Source organism: Natator depressus, chromosome 1 (assembly GCF_965152275.1).
Source record: "Natator depressus isolate rNatDep1 chromosome 1, rNatDep2.hap1, whole genome shotgun sequence".
Lineage (NCBI taxonomy): Eukaryota > Metazoa > Chordata > Testudines > Cheloniidae > Natator > Natator depressus.
Window position 1 is genome coordinate 254,475,283 of NC_134234.1, and position 27,026 is coordinate 254,502,308.

Sequence of the window (27,026 nt, forward strand, 5' to 3'; positions counted from 1 at the left end):
CGGCGCTGGGGGCAGCTGGCAGGGGCTGGAAGCCGACTGGTTATGACAGGGCTCTGCGAGGGGTGGTTGGGGGCTTCTGCTTGTCTGGTTTCTGCCACAGACTGGTTACCTAGCATCAGGCTAACGGGGATGTCTCCAACTCAGGCAGCTCTGAGGGGACAAGTGCAGAACGAATTAATCGGAAGACCATCAGGAAAACCAAAGCATTAGAGATCCAAACGCTCCCCACTCAGAACACCACTGATCCCTCCTCTCCCTCTGTCACTGGCCACCTCGCCCACTGCTGCTCCCTCACTTATTTCTCTGTCCCTCGCTTCTTCCACTCTCTGCCTCCTACCCCAGAGATGCTCCCTCTCCCAGAGCCCCTCTATCCACCCAGCCCCGACACTGCCAACCTCTGAGCTTGTGGCATCAGTGGGACTTGTCCCTTCACTGCTCTTTGACAGGGTCTGTGTCTACAATAGGTTTCCCCATCACTGCCCCCTACAATTCCAACTATTGCCAGATCCAGTTCAGCTCCCCCCACCACTAGCCACGGTGGGAACCCCTATTAACAGGCTGCCAGGTGTCTCTGCCATTTTCAACACCCTGCCCTGCTCTGCCTGTGCTCTGGTGTTATTCAAGGTGGGCGGAAGTATCCCTGGGGAGGAAAAGCCTGAGTGTCTATGGGCCAAAGTCTGCTGAGGAGACCCCAAGAAGGGGTGATCCTCAATGGGTGTACAGAGGGTATCAAGGACAGGAATGGGACGGGCCCAGATCATACAGCACTCCAGTTGACTGCTGGTCAGCGCAGCCCTCCCTGCGGGACCGTTGCAGCCAGCATAATTAAAAACTTTAAGTTACTTTAAGTTACACCAAGGGCCATTTTGGCTCCCAGTAGCCCCAGGGTCAGGGAAGCGGAAAGGTGGCAAAAGCTCGGCCCAGCTGAGGATCTGGCTGGCTATTGATCACACGCTTTCTGCAGGGTGTGTGGGGTGGGATTGCAAATGTTTTTGTCCTTTCTACACTAGCAGCCAAAGTGCTGTCAACACCAGGTGCAGGGGTGCGAGGGGGCTCGTTGCTAACAACCCTTGTCAGTGATGGGAATGAGGAATGGAGAGAGGGATGGAAGGAAGGGGAGAGGCGATGGAGGGGAAGGGGAAAGGCGAAGGAGGGATGGAGGCGAAGGGGGAGACGGAATGGTAGTCAGCCATTTTTTTAGTGTAGACCTCTTCCATTCTCACCCAACCCCTTTCCCTCCAACAGTATCCCCCCTCCTCAGGCCTCCATCCCTTCCACACATTCCCTCTCTGCCGTCTCCCTCATCCCACTCTCTCCCTCTTGCTCTCTCCTTCCCTCCATGAACGAACCCTGCGACTGCTGGTCCTTTCTCATCGGGCATTTCCTAGCTTGGCGGGGCATCCGATTTCTCCTCCCCAGTGTCCCACAGACTGAGAAAGAAAGGAAAAGCAGTGGAAAGCATGACTTGTCTGGGAGAGTGGCTTTACCAGCCATCACCTCGTAAGCCTCACGTCTGTCGGAGCTTTTAGTGCTGGAGTCACTTAAAACTGCTGCATGTTATCAGGTTATATTGATTAAAGCTGCAAGGAGAGGTGGTGTCCAGAAAGCTCTGACGGAGGATTCCACTGGTCCTTGCCGACGGCAGAGTCCCTCCCTCGGTCTTTATTCTGCTTCCTCTCTTTGCCACCGCTGCCTTGTCTCTTTAAATAAGGAGTAAGTGCTGTCCAGGTTAGTGCCTGGAATAGTCAGAGCCCTTCCTCAGGGAGATCCAGATGGGGTTACGCTCATGTTCAAAACTGTTCAATAAAGAGGGGGCAAAGGTAGAAACAGTGCACGAGGGCTCACTGGGAAGGGATTTATGTGCCACCTCCCTCTCTGGGCAGCAATCAATGCCCTGTCATTGTGCCAGGGAAGGTTTTGACCCCACTGCAGCCAATGGTAACCCTCCATCAGAGCTCACTGGATCCTTCCTCTTTGGTACATTTCAGGGATTTCTGCCTGATTAGATTTCATTGCTTTTTTGTTTCTGCACTCCTAATGGCAAAACTTCAGTATCGCTCTCTGATAATGTGAGATGCTATTTTCCTTGTGTTTTCCATTTCCTTCTGCTCTGGGATCAGACACTGCTGTTTTCAGACTCTACCTGTTCCCTGGGTCTGGTCAAGGAGAAGGTTGAAATTGCCAAGCTGCAGTGTCCCTTGGTATTCCAGTCCTGCTCTCCTCCTTCCCCACTGCCCCCCTCCCACACCTCCCTGCCAGTTCATCTCACTCCCAACCTAGCAGCACCACCTTCTATCCCTGGACCCAAATCCCTGCTCTGCCAATGCCCCTCAATCCCCACCTGAAGCAGTCCCCACCCCGACTTACTTCCAGGCTTCTTCTGTGTTGTAAGTTTTTCAATGTAAGCTTCTGCTACCTCTTCCCTGTTAACGTCCCCTTTGCAAAATCCCCCCAGCCCTTGCATCATCGTTCTCACAGGTGCAGAACTGATTGGTGATCAAGATCAGTAGTCACATTTCCCGCCTCGTCTCCACTGGGTATACAGGGGTCACAGACCTGAGTGTCATGTGGCAGCTGCCACCCACATTCCCCAGGAGACCTAGCCCCCACATCCCAAACACAGGTAGGAGCAGGAGACAGGATGTGCTGAGCTGTCCCAGAACCAGAGGCCAATGTGGTGGCTTGGGGTGGGGTGGGTTTCAGAGGCTTTAAATTAGGGGCAGGCCCAGTCCCCAAGGCTGTTCTAATTTAACCCAAGGGCTGTTCAGGCAACAGGAGTCCAGGTTTGCCCCCTTTTGACTGGCCATACCCCACTACTTTGGGGGACTCCTCTACTGATTGGTTTAAGATTTCTTTGTGTCACCAGACTAGCCTTAACACACTGGAGAATCCAGACCAGGGTGTTTAGTCTAGTGGCCAAGAGGTCCCAGCTGGTAGCCAGGTTTCCTTTGGCTTAACAAAGGTTCACAAAGGCTGGTTGTGACCCTAAGAACCCCACAATGTCAACTGGCAAAGGGGTCATTGTTCAAGAACAGCAACTTCTGTCAGGCCTGACAAACTCACTACACCTAGCACCCCCCTTCATAGCATTTATCCATAAAGAATGCTATGTGAGATCTGGAACAAAAGCCAGGATCACAATAGTAATTAATAGCATTCTGAAACATACGTACTGACACGCTGCAAGAAGACATGTGTAGATATGCTGGGAAATGTGTTTTAAAGTCTGAATCAAGGCAGGGCTGACCAAAAAAATGTCTGCCAAATAGAGGCTGTGTATTCACCTGGCCACTTCGGTTCACATGTAAATTACGCATTGCAAGCCAACACAATGGATGCCCTGAAGTCAACATGAAGCTGGGAAATCAATATGGGGTCAGCACATCAAAGAATGAATCCCAGGAATCATCCTGACCCTGGTCAAGCAATGAATTTGGGAGTATATAAGGGAAAGGCAAAAAGCCACCCCTTTATCCTGGACCGAGGAAGCAAAAAGGACAGCGTTTTAGCACTCAGGAAAGCGGGATCCTAGCCTAACCAAAAGAAGGCTGAGGGAAGATATGATTGCTCTCTATAAATATATCAGAGGGATAAATACCGGAGAGGGAGAGGAATTATTTAAGCTCAGTACCAACGTGGACACAAGAACAAATGGATATAAACTGGCCATTGGGAAGTTTAGACTTGAAATTAGGCGAAGGTTTCTAACCATCAGAGGAGTGAAGTTCTGGAACAGCTTTCCAAGGGAAGCAGTGGGGGCAAAAGACATATCTGGCTTCAAGATTAAACTCGATAAGTTTATGAAGGAGATGGTATGATGGGATAACATGATTTTGGCAATTAATTGATCTTTAACTATTCATGGTAAATAGGCCCAATGGCCTGTGATGGGATGTTAGATGGGGTGGGATCTGAGTTACTACAGAGAATTCTTTCCTGGGTATCTGGCTGGTGAATCTTGCCCACATGCTCAGGGTTCAGCTGATCACTATATTTGGGGTTGGGAAGGAATTTTCCTCCAGGGGAAATTGGAAGAGGCCCTGGGGGGTTTTCGCCTTCCTCTGCAGCATGGGGCACGGGTCACTTGCTGGAGGATTCTCTGCACCTTGAAGTCTTTAAACCATGATCTGAGGACTTCAATAGCTCAGAGATAGGCGAGAGGTTTATTGCAGGAGTGGGTGGGTGAGATTCTGTGGCCTGCATTGTGCAGGAGGTCAGACTAGATGATCGTAATGGTCCCTTCTGACCTTAATATCTATGCGTCTATGTTGGTTGGAGATGCCGGGAGATTACTTTAGGTGAGATAAACTACTTTAGACAATGGTTGAGCCTCTTAAGTTTAGACTCTAGGAAGCACATTATTCTTTTGTTTTATATGGAACCATTCTGTTTCCATTATCCTGATTCACTAATCCCTTGAAACTTCGGAGTCTCAACTCTTTGTTACTAAACTTATTTTTCTTTTCACTACAAACATATTTCAGTGCAGTGGCTTAAGCAAAATGCTGCTGCTGGATTGAAATCCATCTAGGCGGTGGGTCCATTCTCCCTTTGGGGACAGCAGGCCTGGTAGTTCTGTGCATGTCTGGTGAAGGGGTCTGGACACTGCAGGGACCCCTCCAGGGACTCAGGGCCTGGGGTGTGCCTATCCCCTGAGCGAGTGAGGTCTGTGGGGGCCAAGAAGGCAGTGCTTGTGTTGCCAGGGGCTGGTGGTTTCAAGGAGCTGGGCTATTGCAGGCGCAGACAGGACTCCTCACACTACAGGCAGGTAGTGGTGAAGTGCCTCACAACCCTGGGGAGTGTCACACTGGCAATGTGTCCCCACTGCCACCCATCTCTCCTCCTGATTCTCCACCTGTCAAGGCCCACGTGTGGGACACAGCCTATACCGAAGGCCCAGTTTGAGGGACACACCACTGTCGCCCAGGAAGGAAATGGCCCATTGCTTTCATGTCAGTGACACTCTACAGCCTCTGCTCCAGGAGTGTCTATTTCTGGTGTAAATCATTTCCCACATCAACAGGGAGGGGGAAACCAAATCTGTGTGGGACATGGGGTACTTCGTGTCTAAAACGAGCCACCGCCTTCAAAAAGAGGAACGTTGGAGAGGTGTGTGAACCCAACACGTTCAACAGTGTCTAGGAGACGCTCTGGCTGGGCTGTTCAGAGGGGCCTACAGGATTCAGGTGCTCAGTTCCCACTGAAAATCAATTCCACTGACAAACCTTGCCCAGTTTTCCAGAACCGCTCAGGGCCGGAAGGCCACAATCCATTAGTGACTTGCTGCCTCCACTGGGGAAGTATGGTGGGAGAGAGAGAGAGAAGGGTGTGCTGCACTGTTACTCCTGGCTGGCACCCATGCCTTTTGTGCCTCAGAACAAGGGCAGAAATCTGGGGATCCTGCAGGGGGCACTGGGATATGTGGGAGGAGAATCAATAAACACAGGAATCAGCATACATCCTTGGTGCTTCAAGGGATTCTCACTGAGGTTTCTGATGGAACCGGAGGTGGTGGGCGAGGTCAGGGATATGTAGGATTCCTAGCGCCACATGTCTTTAGCTAGCTGGGATTGATCCGATATATGCAATGGATGGGCAGGCTAAAGAGAGCCGGTAGGTACACAAGCAGATAGCTAGGAAGGATGAGGAAGTCAGATGATCCTGAGGAGGGGTGGCTAGCCATATCATTCCTCCCGCAATGGACCCCACTGACAGGCTCCTATGGGCTGTGTGGCGCTATGGCATTTCTAAACACTGGCAGTGTTGATGAGCGTTTGCCACCCGGAAAGAAAGTGCAAGGAAGGAGGGGAGGGGAAGAGTGGAGAGGGGGACTGCCCGGGGAGCGGTGACTTCAAACAGCTGCTGCCCCCCTGTTCACTCTGCCTAGGTTCTGGGTGCAGAATAGCGGGACACACCTGAATGCAGAGCCAAAACCAAGCCACTCAGGTTACATCTACACAGGAGCTGGGAGGTATAACTGCCCGCTCCAGCAGACACCCTGGTGTGAGTTCTGATCCAGCTAGCACACTAAAAATAGCAGTGCAGCCAGGATAGCGCAAGCGGCGGGAGGGCCTAGGACCCCTCGTAGGATCCCACGCAAACCTATGGGGTATGTACTCGGGCAGCTAGCCCTCCCAACGCTCGTGCTGCTGCAGCCGCTATTTTGAGCATGTCAGCTCAATCAGAGCAAGTGCGGGTATGTCTCCTCGAGCTGGAATGGCAATCCCCATGTCGGTGTGGCCATACTCCCATATGTGGATACTCCCTGCCAGAGAGACAGGAGAGCAATAAAGTTCCCTTTCTGTCCCGCACATCTCTGCATGTCCCTATGCTGTGGCTCTGGGGTCAAACAGGCTCCCAGAGGTGCCTGCAGCCACGCCCTGCTCTACCTCTGGCTGCTTAGAAAGCCTCCAGGAGTCCTGGCTTTCTGGAGGTGTCTGAGAATCCAAAACTCCAGCCCTGCACTTGAACCTTCCCTCTCCTTTGTTTTCAGGATGTTCAACCTTGAATTTCCTCAACTATGCGGCAGGAGTTCAGTGGCCCAAACCCTGACCTCCTCCATCTTCTCTCTGCTGAACGATCATATCTCTTTAACCAACTCGACGGAGCGCTGACTCTGAGGCAGGTGCTATAGGGAATGGGGCTGGAGCGCTGGCTGGGTGGGGAGTTGCTGGAGGGAATGGGGTATGAGCACTGGCTGGGGGGGAAGGTCGCTGTTGGAAATGGGGCAGGAGCGCTGGCTGGAGGGGGGTCATTGTAGACCAAGGGTTTCTCAAACTGGGGGTCAGGACCCCTCAGGGGGTCGCAAGGTTATTACATGGGGGGTCACAAGCTGTCAGCCACCACCCCGACCCCCCTTTGCATCCAGCATTTATAATGATTTTCAATATGTTTAAAAGTGCTTTTGAATTTATAAGGGGCCTCGCACTCAGAGGCTTGCTATGTGAAAGGGGTCACCAGTACAAGAGTTTGAGAATCACTGTAAACGTAGACAATGGGATGGGAGCGCTGGCTGCGGGGGGTGGGGGGTGTCCCTGTAGACAATGGGGCGGGAGTACTGGCTGGAGGGGAAGTCATTCTAGTTCACAATATGGAAGCTCCACATATGGCCCCCGCTCCCATACTTCACGCTCCCCAGAGCTGTCAGAGGCCCTGCTGCAATCATGCCTTGTGCGCTGCACCGTGCAAAATCTCCATATCATTCCAAGTGGGTGCCTCCCCTTCCCCTTCGGCCATGTGCAATCGGCGCCGCGCACAGACGGTATAGGCTGACTCACTCCTCTTTATGTCACGGCTCGGGCTGCCTGGTCCATCTCCCCTGCTATAAATTTGATGAAGAGAGAACCAGAATTACCTCCCCTCCACTCCTCCTGCAAAGCCCGACTCATTTCCCCCAGTCAAAGGCGAGACCATTTGGCTTCTGTCTCTCCCTCTCTCCATCTCCAGTCCCCCCACCCCCACCCCGTGCTATATTTTCTCTTCTAATGAGGACAACACTTGCTTCCCGACCGCTTTTCAATACCCCAGCAACCTTTCCCCATGCGTGTGAAACATCGCAATTGGAGCAGGGATCTGGGGAGAGATGGGGGGCTACCACAGTCTGCAGGATACTGTGGGATCTCAGGTGCCCCGTGCACGCACACGTCCAACGCCCCTCCTCCTCTCCCCTCCCGCCACCCTGCAGCCCAGTCTGGAGCAAGCCTGCAATGAATTCCAGCACATGGAGGAAATAGGGAAAGGGAAAGAGAGAAAGGGAAGCTTTGTAACTAGCTCCCTGGGGAATGAGAGAGGTGGGGGAATTGGGGGTGGTTGGATCAAGGTGGGGACAAACAGCGCCAAGACAGGACTGAAGGAATAACAATGAGCTGGCCAGATCTGCGGGGTACAGCAGCCTAGGAATGAGAGGTGGCTCGGTGGGGGCAGTGGTGAGCCCCATATGGCTCCACGAAGGAGTCTCATGGCTGGAGATGGAACCTGGGGTTAAGTTGCTGTGGGACTGGATGCGAAGGGCTCAGCTGCCTGGATGCAAAGCTCTAAGAGTCCCACTGCCCCCCAGCCTCCTGTGTCCAGCATAATCACCTACCTAGTAATATATAACACTCATGGTGCTCCATCTACCCCTCCCAGGCTGTTGTGCAGAGGGTGATGCCTCCTTATAACACACAGGGCCAGGCTTAGAACCCATCCAATTTAGGGGAGGCAGATTCAGGGTAAGCATCATATCTGCACATCTTGTGCCATCCTTATGGGAGATTCTGCATCTCCTCCACCTACCCCATCCATCTGTCCCCACTGAGGGAGTGCCACGCCCCTAGTCCCAGCCCATGGTTTGATGAGGCCATACTGCGGGCCAGAGCCTCTCGCTCCTCTAGAAGAGAGGGGCAAGGAGACATGATTCAGTGTATGGATCACCCGTCAGGAGATGATGGGGTCACCATTGCTAGAGGTGTCCCCAAAGAATCTGGGCAAAGCTAGGTTCTGAGGGCCAGCGGGGAAGCCTGAGGCAGAGCATTCATGGGAGTGGCATCAAGGTGCGTCAGACCAGCAGTGAGCACCTGTCCAAAGAGAAACCTGGATCTTTCACTCATGCAGCACTCAAGGCAGCAGCTGCACAGCTGAACCTGGTGAGAGCGCAGGGAGAGACAGGCAGAGACAGGCAGAGAGAGAATGATTGTGAGGGAGAGAGAGACAGAGGGAAGAAGACAGAGGGATGGAGAGACAGGCGGAAGGACATGCTGAGGGATGAAGTGACAGAGAGGCAGAGGGAGACAGAGAAGATGTAGTAAGTGAGCTAAGCAGAGAGTGGGGGAAGAAATGAAGAGAGAGGCAGTGAGCGAGGGCTGGTGTCATTGGCGGGGACTCTGTTAGATTGCAATATAAATGGAAATTCTCTCCGAGCCGGATCAATGCGGCATTGGCAAATGAAACAAGGAGGCTGTAGAAACAAACAAAAACAAGACAGCCAGGGCAGCCTAGCTAATCCCTTCCCAAGACTCCTCAGATAGCTTTGCCTCATTCAATTAGTGTAGCCTGTCGGGCTGAGTCGTTGCTGTCAGGGTGTGGGACACTGGGTGCAGATCATTTCAAGGGGGGGCAGATCATTGTCTCCTTTGCTCTCCTTATCGGTAGGTCAGCACATCCATCTACTGGGCTCCCTCTTCCTTTCTCCTTTTCCTGTCCCCCTCTTTCTTTGGTCACTGGCTGGCCAGTTCTGGTAACTATGACAATCCTGCTAGGCCTTACCCCTGCCCGCTTCAGCTGCTGCCTCTCCCCTACCTTCCACAGAGTCTGTTATGCTGTGTTGGCGTTTCTAAATGGCTCCCTGGGGGCCCAAGAAATACACTAATGGCCCCTGGAGCTGTAGCCACTAATTATTATCCCTCAGTAATAGAATTAGTCCTTCCCCAACGGGTCCCTGTGGAGATGGAGAGGCCGGGCCCAATCATTGCTCATGACACACAGAGTATGTTGCTGTCTAAAGACCAGGCCGTGCCTTGAGAGGAGCTGTAGTCAGTAGGACTGGTTGTGTACATGTGGGGGGGTGGATGGGAATAAGATCCCTCCCAGTCTAGATAAGCTGACATAGCCCCTGGAAGACCTCTACATAGCCCCAGGGGTACGTATATCCCCGGTTGAGAACCACTGGTCTAGGGCAGTGGTCTCCAAAGTGGGGTGCGCAAGACCATCCCTGGGGGTGCGCGGCAGGAGGAGCGCCGCCGAAGGAGCGCCACCGGCACAGCGGCGGCCGCTCGGCCCTCCCCGCTCCGTCTTGGGCGGCGCGCCGGCGACCGATCTTTTTTTTGTTGTTGCTTCCCTAGAGCTGGCCCTGGGGGTGCGCGATCCAAAAGGTTTGGAGACCCCTGGTCTAGAGGACCATGGTCCCCAGGTGATCTGGACCCTCACATCCTGCAGCACATTCACCACCTGACCTTGAAACTTGATCATGACTTTTTTCTTCTTCTCTCCTCGAGCTCTCTTTCCCCCTCCATCTACTCTTGCCCAATCCCCAGCACTCCACTCTCTTCTAGCTTCGCTCCCTGTTCAGCCTCCTCTGGGCTTTTCATCTCCTCTGTCCCACTCCCAAAATCACCTTTAAGCCCTTTCTCCTCCAGGCCTCCCAGCTCTTCCCTTTTCACTCAGCCCAATTCCTACTTCCAGGGCCACCTCTAGGCCTCCCCTCATCTCCTTTAGCCTCACTCCCCCAAACTTTCATTTTCTCTAGCTCCCTATCTTCCATCATCTCCCATCTCCTGCCTGCAACTAATGGTGCTGGAGCAGGAGTTTATTGCATGGAACAGGGTGTGACGGTCATATGCCCTTGTCTCTCATTCTCTCTAGCTTCATTAGCTGCTCATTCCTATAGGTGCGATCCTAGGGGAAAGAGGCATGGCTGAAGGAAAGCCATCACTGTGGCATTAGGGAAGTGAGTCTCACAACATTTTAGCCACCGTCACCTTTTCCCTAGGCTACAGCAAATTTGCACCTAGGCCTCCGGCAGTGTAGGTCCCAGAGCTGGAATGCTGAGAGGGATAGGAGTCTCTGCTTCCCTGTAGAAGGGAATGGGGGAGTCTAGCTACTGGCAGGTTTTATTTCCATAAATGAAAATGCTGCTTACCCATCATTCCAGAGGGCACGGGAGAGGACACTCCTGTAGCAGAGAGGCGTATGTTTTATTGGCGAAAGGATCCCCTCAGCCTAGGGTTGAGCCCAGCTCCAGTTGCCGCCGTTACCACCTGGCAGAAGGGTTACATCAAAGTGAGGCCACACCAGTGAGAGTAAGGCAGCCTGCATGTCACCCCGATGGCACAGCCTCCATGATGTGCCCTGTGGAGTGAGACCCGGAGGATTCCCTCCCTGTGCCACTTCAGCCCAGTAGCACCAATTTCACAGCCACAAGGCCTTTGTTTGCAGAAAGTCAAGGGAGATAACGGGGCAGGCATGAGCAAGGTTAGAAGGAGTGGGCTTCCCCTGGCCAGGGACATGGATGCAGTGCCATGCTGAGGGAGCAAAGGCTGGTCAAAGGGAGAGGGGATCTGGTGGGGATTCATGTTAAGTGGCTGTGCAAGCTCTATCCTGCCTTAGATAATCAAGCTCCAGTCTCCCAAGTACAGTAGGATTTATTTCCAGGTGCCTGTAAATTGAACTCCACTCTCCCTAATGCAACAGGATCCACCTCTTGGTGTGCAGGGATTGAACCCCAGTCTCCCCCATGCAGTAGCATCTATACTTCAGTCCCTAGGAATCAGCCCCCTGTCTCTTTGATGCTATAAATCTCTGCCCACAACCTGGAGGTCAAGTCCCAGTCTCTCCAGTGAAGTAGGAGCTCAGTCAGGAACCAAATCCCAGTTTGCCCACTTTGGCAGAAGCCCCACCAAGCCCTGGGAATTGAACCCCGGTTTATCTCCCCAGCCCTACCAGCTGCCTCTCCACAGAAGATCAGAACAGATTTCAGTGACTCTGGAGCTGTTTGTTTCTCTCTTGATTTTTCACAAGTGATTATGAGAGTCAGAATTTGTCACCCACACAATGAAAGGAAGATGAACCTTTAATCACAGAAACGCTGATCGACCGGCTGAGACAGAGAGGACGGGGGGGAGGGGGAAAGAAGGGAGCAGGGAGAAGAAGGGCAAGAAAGAGAGAGAGCAGAGAAGAGAAAATGAAACAGACAGCAAAGAAATGATACAGGGACAGAGAGGGGGAAGTATAAAAAAGATTGAAATGGAGACAAAACGGAAAGGAAAGAGAAGGAACATAGTGAAAAGTGGACCAGATAAATAGATAGAATAAAGGCGAGAGAGAGGACAGTGCATAACATTTTGAGATGGAGCAGACGGAGTCAGTCATCATGTCCCTTCTGTTCCACGACCTGGCCCAGCCCCTCTCTTGGCCCAGCTCAGGACTGGTCCCTGCAGCATATTTGTCAGTGCTTGTCCCATCCGGTTTTAAATGCCCCATCCCTCCCCTGGCAGTTGTTCCTCCAGCTAACTTCTCACTCTGGCAGGTGGTTCTTACTGCCCTTTAGCCTAGATGGCTTCCCTGTCTGAACCCCCTCCCCCAGATACAGCCCCTACCCTATGCACTGCCCTAAATAATCCCCCTCCCTCCTTGTTGTTCTCATCCCTCAGATGTGTAGATAGTTATCACACGTGCTCTTAGTCAGCACTTAGCTGAGCTAAACATATTTAGCTCTTAATCTTCCCTGGCAAATCAGCCCCCCTCCATCCCCAATTTTGTTGCTCTTCCCAGAATGCTCTCCAGTTTCTCCCTGGTTCAGTTAATCAGTTGTCCAGCCATGCAGAGCCCTCTAAAGAGGGGCTCTCAGCTCCCTGCTCCGGGACCACGACGCTTGTGCACAGGCAGCCCCAAAACGGCAGCTGAATTATTGTGCCATCTAATTTGCCATCCACAGCGTTGCCAATTCGGGAGATTGTAACACATTCGCAATCTTTGTTGTTCTCCTCCAAGCCCCAGCGCCCAGAGTCAGATGATTAGGTGAGACTCTCAGCTTTCAGTAAAGAATAGAAGTACCTTTTCTAGCCCTTTGATTTGCAGAGAGAAGCTTGAAAATGTGATCAGTGTGTAGTGCAGAGGCTTAGAGACCAGGAAAGGAAATATAAAGAACCCCAGATGTATTATTACTTTTTAAAATATCATGATTTTAAGCAAATCCCTTTTTTCTCCCCTTGCCTGGGGAGGGGAGAAGAATTACATGAATTTTGAGCATTTAGGGTTGGCATTACTGCCTCTGGCCTCTTTAGATCTGCCCTCTATACACTGCTCCATGGCATATGTTCAAGCTGTTCTGCCCCCCATACAGTCCCCTATTCCTGCTCCAAGCACAGGGATGGAGCACAGTTGCCAACTTTCACGTGGTAAATAAGCACCATGACTTTCACAATAAACCAAAAAATCAAGCTAATCCCATTTCAAAACAAGACCGAAACAAGCCAGTCCCTAAGAACCCCAACACTCTATGTCAGTGGTTTTCAAACTTTTTTTCTGGGGACCCAGTTGAAGAAAATTGTTGATGCCCATGACCCAAAGGAGCTGGAAATGAGGGATATGGGGTGTGGGAGTGGCTCAGGGCTGGAGCAGAGGGTTGGGGTGCAGGGTGAGGGCTGTGGTGCAGGATCTGGGGTGGGGGCAGGGATGAGGAGTTTGGGGTGTAGAAGGGGCTCTGGGTTTGGGAGGGCTCAGGGTTGTGGGCTGGGAATCAGGGATGAGGGGTTTGGGATACAGGGCGGGGTTCCAGGTTTGGGAGGGACTCAGGGCTGGGGTGCGGGGCTAGGGCATGGACTTATCTCTGGCGGCTCGCAGTCAGCGGTGCAGCCGGGGTGCAGAGGCAGGCTTCCCACCTGTCCTGGCACTGTGGACCGCACTGCGCCCCAGAAGCAGCCAGCAGCAGGTCCGGCTCCTAGGCGGAGGTGTGCAAGCGGCTTTGTGTGACTCACCTGCAGGCACCGCCCCTCCACCCAAGTTCCCATTGGCTGGAGCGTGGAGCTGGTGCTTGGGGCAGGGTCAGCGCAAGGAGCCCCGTGGCACCCCCCCACCCCCAGAAGCAGAACCAGCTGCTGGCCGCTTCTGGTGCCCAGTGTGGTGTCGGAAAAGGTAGGCACTAGCCTGCCTTAGCTGGGCAGCTCCGCTGAGGCATGTTTTACGTCCCGGTCAGCGGTGCTGACCAGAGCAAGGCAACCCAGTGCCTGACATGCCGTGACCCAGTACTGGATCGTGACCCACGGTTTGAAAAACACTGCTCTGTGAGACTAGATCCCCCTGGCTTGCCGTCTGGGACTGTGGTGGGCCCACTGTGCACCCCTGACTCTCTCCCCGCTTACCTCTGCTTGCCAGGAGCCAATCAAAAAAAAAAAAAAAAAAAAAAGAAGCAACAAGTAACAAGGCAAAAACTAACCAACAAGCAACTCACAAGCCAGTTCAGCCAAAAACAAGCCCAATTTCTGCATTTTTTTCGCAGGTTTGGCACATCTGGGATGGAGCAAATCGGTATCAGGGCCTGAGACAGGGAGCCAAACAGAGAAAGGGCTGGAGAGAAAAGAGGAGAGTGGGACAGTGGGAGGGCAATGGAGGAGATTCCTCCCCCCGCCCCGACAATGGTGCTTAGAGTAGTTGAGGCTGTACTGACTCATTTGTCAGTGCTGTGGAAGACAGTAGCACATGGGTGGGGGGTGGACGGTCCCAGTCCTATTGCAAGCAGCTGAGGAGACTGGGAAAGCAATGAAGTTGATAATGAACTGTCATGGCATGAAGGGGCCGTGCCTCTGAGACACGAAGGGGACACATGAGCCAGCTGCTCCCCCTCTCCTTCATTCTGCTTCTCCTCCACAGAGCCACTCTCAGTGCTCCTGCTATGTTTCTCTCCCTTCAGAGTGGCTGCTTGGAAAGTTCATGATGAAGAGAATTGATCTTGGAGCTGGGATTCATTTTCAGTGCGGGGAGATAATTGCTCGGGGAAAATACCAAGAGCCAGGGCTTGCTTTTCCTCTCACCTAGCCTGGGGCCAGCCAGAGTCCAACAATCAGGTCCACTGCATTACTCAATCTCTGTGTAACCTCAACAGCTTCAATAGCACCCCAGCAGGATGCAACACACAGACACTAACAAACACACCAAGGAGGCACACTCAGACCCCAGGCCCAGACATAGAGAATGCATACATCTACACAACAAAAACACATAGCAGCATGTCATAGAGCAAACATACACACTGAAACCTGGCACAAAGATGAACACAACTAACCCTCAATCCAGACACACACACACACAGCACACACACAGAGACTCAGCACACACACAGAATGCAATTACACATAACAACGCAACACCCAGAGCACACATACTCTGAAACCCCATGCAAACACCCTGTGCTAACACCCAGAACAAACTCAGCCAAATCCCCTGATACTCAGCATGCCATCGCAGAATAAAAACACAACCTACACAGGTGCAACACAAACACCGACACACAAAGAGCAAACACATATCTGCACAACATAGAAAGTAAACACAAGTTCACGCACACTACAACCCAAACCACAACACAACACATTCTAACACAGCACAATCATACACACATGCACGCAAACACTAGGCAGCAGCAGTACACACGCACTGACCCAACACACAACTACATTGGCAGGGCAAGGGTAGGCTCCATTGTGAAGAGCGGTGTGATAGTGACTGTAGAGGTATTTAATGATTGCTGCAGGGCTCGAATTACTGTTTTGTTCATCCAAGGAGCAAAGTCCCACAAGATGTCAGCTGAAGTACTTGTCTTTGGCTCTCATTTAGACCCCAGTTATGCTTATCATATGCAGCTCTCTCCTCCCCAGGTTCACCACTTCTGTCTCTTTGTCTAGCCCATCCTTTCATTTATTCCTCTCACTCAGCTAGTCTCAAGTGAGACAACATATGACTAAGCCAGACACTGAATCCCTCTCTTTTCTAAAGCCACCAGCCCTCTCTCCCCTCAATGCCCTCAACCTGTGTGTGAGGGGGGAGGATTAGCCACAAGCAGCCATCAGAGAACCTGAGCTGCCCACCCACCTCTCTTGCTGGACAGAGGCAAGTGGATGGAGGAGATGGGCAAGTGCAGAGAAGGTTGGCAAGAAAATCGCTCCCAACTCCCAATTGCTCCCCATTGAAGTCAAAGGGAGTTTTGCTGTGCCTACTTCAATAAAAGCAGGAGCAGGACCCTAATTAGGAGCACAGCCTGACAATGCTAGACCATGGGTGCCCGGGGGCTTGAGGAGAGCGAGCCTGCCAAAGGATCCGTTTCATTAAGGTGCAGAATTGCAAAGAGCCCTTCCTGAACTGACATCCATCTGTCAGTGGAGCCTGCATGCAGAGACAGAGCTGACAGGGGCCCCAAGGAGAATCTCATTAGGAAGGTTCGAAGGAGCCTCCTGGCGAGAGAAATGGGGCTTGTTTTCCATCTGCAGGGGGCCTCTTGTGCCTGTCAGTTTGTTCCCTCGCCCCGGTGGATGGGTAATACCGACGGAAGTCACGGGCACAGAAGCACCACCAAGGAGCGAGGGGCGTTGGGCTGGCTGGGACGCCGCGGGTGGGAATCAGAGGGAGACATTCCAAGGGTGGCCCTAGGCCTGGCTCTGAGCAGACAGACTGGGCAGTGGTCTAGGGCAGAAAAATATGTGAGGCTGTCAGCTCCCCAGTGACTGTTTGTGCCGCGAGTCCGGGCCACTGCGGGTGGACTTTGGCCGTGACAGCAGCCCCCAGTGCTGGCCAGCCAGAGATAGCTCTTTGCTCTCCGCTTGCGTGGGATGGGTATGTTCAGCATCCACAAGGCGTGTGTTGGCTCCGGGAGGTTTCTATACAGGTCTCCAGTTGGTTGGATCAGTCCAAAGCCCAGCATGGGGTGGATGGGGATAGGTTGTGTGCTTGTTCCCCCTACCCCCCCCCCGCCCCCACCTCCTCCTGGATCAGAAATGAGGAGGAGCTCTTGCGCTTCTTCTTAGTATATGTGCAACATGCCGCAGGTGACAAGGATTCATCACCAAATTTGCGCCGCTGGTTGGATCATTCGCTTCCCTGGCCCGACAGGGAGCGCGACATGAACGCTGATCCACGCCCCCTGCTCTTCCGCTCCCTGGGCAGCAATGGAAACAGGGGGGTATGTGCATGGGCTCCCAGGGCTGTATCTCAGTGTCAAGGGTCTAATCCTTCTGCAGCACCCCTTGGGGGTGTGACAGGGGCATGTGCTCACACAGGCTCTCATCCATCCACATTGGGGCAACTATCATGACTGGCCCACGAGCAGGAACTCAGGCCTCCGGCTGCACCCTTCTGAAGCTTACCCTTGCTGGGGTGCAGAGGAAACACAAAGAAAGGTGCAGGCAGGGACGAAAAGAAAAATCAGTCCCTGAGGAGCCACCAGCCTCTCTTCCTTCAGGTGGGTCTTGGGCAAGTCGCAGTCCAGCTCAACATCCTCCAGGCAACCACCGGAGAGTGCCTTGGTAATCCTTTATAGCCCAGCCCACCTCTCTCTCAGGGAGCTCAGACAGTTTGTAGGCATGGGAGCAGGCTCCCCCTAGGAAAAGGGGCTTCTCCCAGCACTGCCTCCTACTGAGCTGGGCCTCTCCCTTGCAGGTGTGGCAGGGCAGGACTACTTGACCCCAGAGCATCTCTTAACCCCTTCCTGTCTGGTGCAAGGTGTGTACAGCCCCATCACACTCAGGAACATCTGGATCTAGGGGCCTGATCCAAAGCCTGTCAAAATCAATGTGTATCTTTCAGTTAACGTGAATGGACTTTGTATCAGGCCTTTGTTTTGTAAGCCCTTCAGGTCAGGAACCCGAACTTCTTCCAGGTTAGGACAGCACAGCGTGAGCACCACTGGAATACAAACGGGGAATAGTAAGCTGGGAACGTCAAAGCCATTCTACAGCAATGAGACACACATCCCCCACGAAAATTAGCAGGCAGGTATCTAAATCCCCTAGCCAATTTTGATCATCTCATTCATCATAATGTCTGCATTCACTGATGATGTCACCCCTGGGTATTTCTCTTGTGCACGCTGGTGATGTCATATGGATAGTTACATGGAAGGCTTGCAGAGAGGTTGTCACATTGGGACTTTAAATGGGTGCACTGATGTTGGCCCTCTGGGTCTTAGGGCACAGTGGGTTTCCATGCAAATGGGGTCTCATCTAGAGGCTCACATTGGTGATGTCACTTGGTATTTTTTAAAGACTTGCACTGATGGTGGCGCTAGGTGCTTTTAAAGTTTGACACTGACAATGTCTTTCTCTGTCTTGGAGAGCTTAGAAGCTGTCCTCAGACAGTAATTATCAATGGCCAGTACCTGGTCTTGCCTCAGCATGGGGAGGGGCACTAGGTGACTCTTCGAAGTCCCTTCCAGTCCCACATTTCTACGAAAGCTCATGTGACAATGTGCCTAATACGTGTCCAGTGCTTGCCCTTCTGGTTTCTTAGGGGCTTGCACAGATGAGGTCACCGTCTATAAGGGTCACTGCGGGCTGCTCCGGGGGCATATTTCACAGCGTGGTGGCTGTGAGACTATAGCTTGAGCCGTCTTTTTTTTTCCCTCAGTCTTCCGTGGCTTGGAGAGAATCCATCTCGAAGCCCTGACCAAGACTAATGAGCCTCGGCACACCAGCCTTGAATCACTAACCTCCCACGAGCTGTCAGCACCGGTACAGACACAGGCGGACGGATCAGCGCCTGGAATGTAACCTCTGTCCATCAGCTGCTTTATCTCTGTTCTCTCTGAGGCCTTGGGAGCGTCCATCTCCAGATCAAACAAGCTGGGCGAGCGCAGGGCCGGGAAAGGTGATGCCAGCTGCCAGCACACAGCGAACGTGCTTCTCTGCCAGCTGCCACACGCTTCTATCACTTGTCTCCCCCAGGGCTCCTTTCCCCTGGTGCTGGCAGCGCACTCGGAGCCAGCAAGCGTATCCCTGCTACTACCCAGGAGACACCTCCATTCCCCAAGCTCTGAGTCTCGAGGGACCCCACACACACACACCACTCCCAGAATGCTCGTCAGATCTCATGCTAGTGGCTGGCCCATAAAGAAGATAAGGAACCTGCTACTACTGCTAGTGAGGGGTGATTGCTTCAGCTCAAGTGGTGCAGGCTCCTGCTTCTGGAGCTCAAAGACCAGGCCCATAGTCCCCAGCTCCCGTGTGACAAGTAGTAGCTGTGTCTGCACCTGGTGGATTCATTACAAGTGCAACTTGACTTAGCGAGAGTGACTCTGTGCTGACAGCAGGCAGCCTCTCCCGTGCTCTGTTCCCTCTGGAGAGGCAGCGGGAGCTGACTCGGTGATGGGTTATGGCCAAGCAGGTGTCGGGAAAGGACAAGACGTCCCCGCTTTCTAACCCTGGGCCGCCATGTCTTTTCCAAGCTGATTTTGCTCAGGGCAGGACCCGTATTGTATTGACTGCACTCGGTGCTCCTGCTGGCTGGGGTAAAGCAGAACCTTTCACCTCCTCCAGTCCCCGGGGAAGTGCACAGATCGCACACGCAGGCAGCCAGACGGGCAGTGCAAGCAGCAAAGCAGCTGCTCTCTGCAGAGGACGTGCGCCTCTGAACCCCTTGCCCTCTCGGTGCGGGGAGGGATGGGTGCTGTCAGCCTGCCGCCTCCCTCCCCCCCCGCCCCGGCCGCCACTGCCCGGCTTTTTCCGATGCTGCATTAGCAGCGGCTGACATAACTGACTGGGCTCACAAAGAGCGAGTGCCTGTCCCTTGGGTCACCCCGTCCCCCTGCAAACTCCAGTCACCCACCACCACCCTCAGCCCTGCGGTATCCTCGGAGGCCAGAGCGCGGGCAAGAATTCCTGCAACAGGTTCTGCTCAACAGCCATGCACCTCCTTCAGTCTGTCTCTTGAACACACGTGCACGGACAAGGTGTCTCCCTCTCCTGGGATTGCGGGTGCTTTTGAGAGCGAGGCCAGCTTTGGTAGGTGCTACGTGCCGTAACCATCTCTCTGCCGGTCTGCGTTCGGTTTGCTTTGTTCCTTGCTAGTATCATTGTCACAGGGGGGTTGTCTTTTCCCCTCCCCCCTTTTCCCAGGGTGCTGAAAGGGGACCACTGCAGATGGGGTCAGCACTCTGCCCCAGTTGCATGGGGTTCAGTGCTCCAGAGAGAATGCACTGAATGTTCAGTGCATTGCTGAGCGTAGGTGAGGTTCTTACCTGTGCCATTTTAAAATTTGCCTCTCAAAACCAGCAAATCTGGTTCAGGAAGGGGACTGGCTCAAGGGAGTCTTCTGTTCCAGTTTTCACCCTGCTGGTGAAGTCATTTTTTCCCCAGTGTCTCCCCTTCTCCTGCAATGACGCCCTGGCATCTGTTCTCTCCCACACTGGGAAGGTCGGTTCTGCCATTGGGATGATCCCGCTGAGCTGCGAGAGCCTAGATGTGAGGTACATCGTGTCCCTCCAACGGCAGGCTTAGGCGGCAAGTAACGCCGAGCAGCCCCTGAAGCACCACATGGATGGGATGGATTATGTGGTGTTTGCCACCCCTCAGCACCTGAAGCTGTTTTTGGGTGGTGAGCTGGGTTGACTGAGAGGGTCTTGTCTGCTCAATGCTAGCTCTGGCTGAGAATATGGGATCCCAAGGGAGGGAGCTGGGACATCATGGAACCAGTAGGAGACAGAGCTTACGCCACTGAGACATGTGTTCCCCCCTCCCCCTGTAAGGTCTGTTGTTCAAGGGTCGGCTACCCTGGAGGAGCCAGCCATTATGATCCCGTTGCCTCCGTTTGGACAGAAGTGAGTCCTGGAGCCAGAGGAACACCTCTTTGTGAGCAGAGCAGAGACAGATGCTGGAGATGGGGGAAATGGTTTGGTGAGGAGGCAGATCCACCTAGGTCTGCTATTAAAAGGGCTGAGGCTTTGGAGGCCCATGAGCCACCAGTCTCTAGGGAACAAGATTGTGCAGGGCTAGATGGTGGCTCCATGTCTGGGCCTCCCTCAGGTGTGGTGAGCCCTCTCGCTCTGCACCCTGCCTACTGCAGTGATGACGCTGAGTCCAGCCCAGGGCTGCCCTGCCCCTCAATCCTGAGAGGACAGGTATGATCCACGTGCCAACCAGGCCTGTTGGGCCTGTCCGGCCTGTCCCCCTCCTGAGCAATGTGGATACTGCAGCCACAGACCAATGTTCTTTGAACTGGCAGAATCTGAAGGAGAGGAGGAGGATGACAACAACCCTTTTAACTCCTTGCTGGTCCCCGATGTCCTGGCCAGTAAGCTGGACCTGATGGGTGAGAACAACATGCAGATCGGTGACTTTTGAGACAGCACTAAGAGGAAATGGGGAGTCAAGGTGGAGGCCTATTCCCCCAGTGTGCGATGTTTGGCCCTCCTGGATTCCCTGGATTTTGAGGGACGCCGCGTTTCATTGCCAGAAAACATTCCCATCTCAAGAAGCAGGTGAGCAAGGCTCGGAAGCACACATGCGCTGTTCAGGGCACGTAGATTCCCCAGGCTCGCGTCTCTCCAGGTGGCCACACTTCCCATCGTTTCTCTCTGCTCTTTGGCATGCTCCTTCTAGAGCATGGAGGTTTTGGGCTGGAGGGGGCAGAGGACAATGTGGAGGGCGCTGCTCCATGCTGGCTCTTTTAAAAGTTAATGGGTGCCAGAATGGCCCTAAAAGGCGCAGCTTTTTGAATTTCTCAGACAAAAACGGGCTCCATCTTTTTCTTTGCAAGAGACATCCCATTCCCGATAACCAGAGGGACTGCTTGATGGAGTGGAAAGGGGAAGCGTTCCTGAGCCACGGCTCAGAATGTCAGTGCTGGGGTAACTGATCTTTTTTCCTGGGGGAGCCGGGACACCGCTCCTCTCTGCGAAGGAGATTGGAGGAGCCAACCCTGCACAGAGAGGCACATGTTGGTTTTGTGGATTTTAATTTTTTTATATTGTCTCTGCCTCTATGGAGACATTGTATTTTTGCGGACACTTGGTCAGGCTTGGCTGTTACCCTGATAGCATTATTGTCCTGGGATGTGGAGGGGGACTTCAACTGTACCGTTGACTATGTTTTAGATTGGAACTATACGGAGCCAGACCCTCACTCAGCCAGGGAACACATTGTCCCTGCACACCGTCAGGTTAGTGGGTTCTCATGCCCTGTTAGGCAGTACTCCTGGCTGAAGGCCACTCCCAAACACATCTCAGAGGAAAGATACTCCTGGGGGAACTCTGTGCCAAAAAATTAAAACTTCTGCGCACATTTCAAAATTCTGCATATCTTATTTGTCAAAACAACAATATAATCATACCAGTTTCAATTATTTTGGTAATTTATTTCAAAATATCTGTCAGCAAGTATGTCTAACAATACAGACAACAAAAAAGATTAAGGAAAATTGTTTTTGACAACTAGATTCCTTACGAGACATATTAATACAGAACTTTGAGTAATAATTCATTTAAACTATAATACAGACTTCAAGTTACAGAGAATTCATCATTTATACTAGTTTAAACCTGCAAGTGACCCCTGCCCCATGCTGCAGGGCAAGGCCAAAAGCCCCCAAGGTCTTGGCCAATCTGATCCAGAGGAACAAATATGGTGATCAGTTGGACCCTGAGCATGTGGGCAAGACCCACCAGGCAGACACCTGGGAAAGAATTCTCTGTAGTAACTCAGTCCTCCCCATCTAGTGTCCCGTCTCCGGCCACTGGGGATTTTTGCTACGGGCAATTGCCGATGGGCCACATGCCATTGTAGGCAGTCCCATCATACCATCCCCTCCATAAACTTATCAAGCCCAATTATGAAGCCAGTTAGGTCTTTTGCCCCCACTGCTTCCCTTGGAAGGCTGTTCCAGAACTTCACTCCTCATGGTTAGAAACCTTCTAATTTTGAGCCTAAACTTGTTGATAGCCAGTTTATATCCATTTGTTCTTGTGTCCACATTGGCATTTAAGTTAAATAACTTCTCTCCCTCCCTGGTATTTATCCCTCTGATGTATTTATAGAAAGCAGTCATATCTCCCCTCAGCTTTCATTTGGTTAGGCTAAACAAGCCAAGCTCCGAGTCTCCTCTCATAAGGTAGGTTTTCTATTCCTCTGATCATCCTAGTAGCTCTTCTCTACATCTCTTTCAGTTTGAATTCATCTTTCTTAAACATGAGAGACCAGAACTGTACACAGTATTCCAGATGAGGTTTCACCAGTGCCTTGTAGAACGGTACTAACACTTCCCTGTCTCTGCTAGAAATACCTCACCTGATATATCCTAGGACTGTACTAGCCTTTTTCATGGCTGCATCATATTGACACCTCAAAGTTATCCTGTGATCAACCAATACACCCAGATCTTTCTTCTCTGTCACTTCCAACTGATAAGTCCACAGCTTATAGCAAAAATTCTTGTTGTTAGTCCTTACATACATGACCTTGCACTATTCAATTTCATGCCATTTCTGTTACTCCAGTTTACAAGATCATCCAGATTTTCTTGCATGATATTCCAGTCCTCCTCCATACTGGCAATACCTCAAAACTTTGTGTCATCCACAAATTTTATTAGCACACTTACTCTTTTATGCCAAGGTCAGTAATAAAAATGTTAAATAAGTCTGATTCCATAACCAATCCCTGAGGAATTCCACTAGTAACCTCCCTCCAGCCTGAGAGGTCACCTTTCAGTATAACCTGTTGTAGTCTCCCCTTTAACCAGTTCCTTATCCTGCTTTCAATTCTCATATTAATCCTCACCTTCTCCAATTTAACTAATAATTTCCCATGTGAAACTGTATCAAATGCCTCAGTGAAATCCAGGTAGATTAGATCTACTGCATTTCCTTTGTCTAAAAAAAATCTGTTATCTTCTCAGAGAAGATCAGGTTGGCCTGGCATGATCTACCTTTTGTAAAACCATGTTGTATTTTATCCCAATTACTGTTCACCTCTATATTCTTAACTATTTTCTCTTTCAAAATTTGTTCCAAGACCTTGCATACAATTGAGATCAAACCAACAGGCCTGTAGTTTCCTGGATCACTTTTTTCCCTTTCTTAAAAAATAGTAACTATAGTAACAATTCTCCAGTCAGAGGGTATGACCCCTGAGTTTACAGGTTCATTAAAAATCCTTGCTATTGGGCTTGCAATTTCATGTGCCAGTTCCTTTAATATTCTCGGATAGAGATTATCCGAGGCCCCTGATTTAGTGCCTGTTTGAAGTTGGGTTCCCCCTCAGATGTGGTAACTTCTACCTCCATATTCTTGTTGCCATTAGCCACCCTATCACTACCCCTAAGATCTTCATTAGCCTCATTAAAAGCTAAGGCAAAGTCTTTGTTTAGGTGTTGGGCCATGCCTAGGTAACTTTTTATCTCCACCCCATCCTCAGTGTTTAGCAGTCTCACTTCTTCTTTCTTTGTTTGTTTTCTTATTTATATGGCTATAGAACCTTTTACTATTGGTTTTAATTCCCTTAGCAAGGTCCCACTCTGCTTGGCTTTTCGCAGGTCTCACTTTGTCCCTACACTTTCTGACCTCCAAGCGGTAGCTTTCCTTGCTGATTCTCCTCCCCGTCATCTTCCATTCCTTGTTGGCTTTCTGCTTTCTCTTCATCACAAGTTGGAGATGCTTGTTCATCCAGCTTGGTCTGCAACCCTTCCCTACAATTTTTTGTCCCTAGCTTGGTGTGCAGGCTTCAGATAGCTTCTGCAACTTTGACTTAACGTAGTTCCAAGCCTCCTCCACCTTCAGATCCTTGAGTTCTTCAGTCCAGTCCACTTCTCTAACTAATTCCCTTAATTGTTTTTAAGTTGTTCTTTTGAAATCAAGGCCCCTTGTTATCTCATGATCACTCGAACCAAGGCTGTCCTCTACAGCCAGCTCTTCTATGAGGTCCTCACTAATACCAAATCTAAAATGGCCTTACCTCTTGTTGGTTCAGTGACTATTTGGTGAAGAAATCTGTCAGCTATCACATCCAGGAAAATTGGGGCCTTACTATTATAAGTAGCACTTGTCCTCCAATCTATAGCACGTGGCCAGAGAGACCCCATATGGAGACGTACCTAGTACCTCAAATTGCCTTAATCCAGGAGGCTGAGTGTGACTGTTGCAGGTTGCGTTTGCCAGGTGGGACAGGCCTGGTGCTGTAGAAAGTGCACCTGGCAAGGGTGAGAACGGGGGGGAGGGAGAGGACTCGGTCATAACCCCCCTCCGGATGCTGCCCCGCTCCCCACCACACACACACACACTCACTCTTCCCCATGCAAAGTCCCTGCCTCATTAGGCTCAACTGATTTAGAGCTTGAAAGGCTTTTTGGGAATTAATGATCTGGGTCATGAATATTTCCCACTGTTTTGTTCTGAATGTGGGCCATGGGGAGCTGCAGTTATCACTCAGAGCTGGGGGGAGGAGGGAAGTCCCCGCCCCTTCTCTGAAGGCAGGCACTGGCCAGCGTCTGATAAGCAATGAAGGTGAAGGGAGGGAACCCACTGACCCACCCGAACAAAACCCTCCCTGAGCCCAGAGCCACAAGGATTTACCTGTCTGTCCAGGGCAGGGACGGGTGTACCAAAGTAACTACATTAATGAAGTATAACCCCGATTGGAGAAACCACCCAGGTGTAATTGACCCCCGTAACTGGTGTGTAACACGATGCCCTGACCAGTTGTCAGCAGTGGGTATGGAACCCAGGACCTCTAAAAGTATGAGCCCCTGTTGCCTGAGCTAGGAGGGCCTGCTCTGCCAGCTTCCAGGCACCCACCTCTGTGTGTGGCCCAACCACTAGGGGGGGACAGAGCACCACACTGCGCAAGCACGTGTTACTGATGCAAGTACCACCTTATGCCAGTGCAGTAAATCTACACTGGGGCTTGCATTGACATAGCTACATCGGTGCAAAAAGACCCCAAACATAGGCAGGAAACGTGGCAGGTTACAGATGAGAGGGCTCATAGATGAGAGGACTCAAAAATCTCAGGGCCTATCTATACACAGCATTTGCACTGGCATAGCTTACATCATGGCACTTAAATTGATGCAACTAAATCTAGCGTGTGTGTTCACGCACGGTGCAAACTACATTGCACGTGAAGCCAAGTGTCTGCACAACAGCACCGCCTCAACTGAAGTGCATCTCCCTGTGGGGTGGGAGCCCACGTCACTTTTCATTGATGCCAGCAGTTGCAGTATTCTGAGCAATTTTCACAGCTGAGTGGGAAGTATGTCCTGGAGGCTGGAGTTACTGTGGGAGAAGGGGCAAATCCCATGAGTAGGGCCCTACCAAATTCACCATCCATTTTGATCAATTTCACGGTCACAGGATTTTAAAAATCGTGAATTTCATGATTTCAGCTATTTAAATCTGAAATTTCACAGTGTTGTAATTGAAGGGGTCCTGACCCAAAAAGGAGTTGGGGGGGGTCACAAGGTTATTGTGGGTTGCAGGACTGCTACCCTTACTTCTGTGGGGCACCACCTTCCGAGCTGGGCGCCCGGCCACCGCTCTCCGGCCACCCAGCTCTGACGGCAGCACAGAAGTCAGGGAGGCCCCCTTTTAAAAAAAAAAACCCTTCTGACCCCCCCTTTTGAGTCAGAACCCCCAATTTGAGAAACGCTGGTCTCCCCTGTGAAATCTGTGTAATAAAGGGTAAAAGCACACAGACGACCAGATTTCACAGTCCCTGACGCATTTTTCATGGCTGTGAATTAGTTAGGACCCAACCCATGAGCCCTCCTGCTGTACCCCAGAATTCACTTGATGCCCCCAGCTGTATCAGAAAAGACCTATGAGATCATCCAGTCTACATCCCGATCTCCAGTGCAGGGGAGCGCATGTGTGTCCGTCCCACTCTAGTTTTAAATATCCCAAGTGATGATGTTTCTACCCCCACCCCCGCCTTTGGGGAATCTAGTCCACAGCCTAATACATTTCCCCATTAGGAAGATTTTTCTGCTACTCAGCCTTAATCGGCCCTTTCTTCATTTCATCCCAGTACTTCTAGTGCAAACCCTGGGAGGTTTCACCAACCTAAATAACTCCTGTGGCTCCTCAGAGCGTGTGCCCTTGACATACTTGGTTGGGGCTGTTGTCATTTCCTGCCCCTTAGTTGTTAGTTGTTGCTGGGCTGATCTATCCCTGGGAATCTTTCCTTGTGCGTCAGTCCTTCTAGTTTCCCAGTCAGTTTGGGTGCTCTCCTCAGAGCTCCTTTCAATTTGCTGAGATCTTTCTGGGCCCAGGACTAGTGACAAAATCCCAGGAGCGGCCACCCCGGAGCTTTATGGAGAGAGACTGTCCTACCCCTGTTCTGAGACAATGTCTCTGCATGAGCAACGAGAGTCTTCATTTTGCTACCCCATCCCATTCTCCGGTCCCTGAATACACACTGGTTGATTACGTCTTCTATACCTTCCCAGCTCTTTAGTAGCAGGTGTTGTTCAGGGAGAAGAAAGAGAGCACGAGGAAGACAGCTAGGCCTCCATCACAGTCTGGCACACAGCTGGCTAGTGGCTTCAGGCATCTCAGTCCTCACTCAGTCTTACAGACA

General features: G+C 51.7%; 1 long non-coding RNA gene across 1 annotated transcript in view; it reads right to left on the reverse strand.

The window, feature by feature from the left end:
• LOC141979368 (uncharacterized) overlaps window positions 1–27,026 on the reverse strand; it is a 163,383-nt gene that overhangs the window by 60,981 nt on the left and 75,376 nt on the right. Inside the window, exon 2 of the long non-coding RNA XR_012636791.1 lies at window positions 10,616–10,733. This is a non-coding gene — a long non-coding RNA (uncharacterized LOC141979368). The remainder of the gene's footprint in view (window positions 1–10,615; window positions 10,734–27,026) is intronic.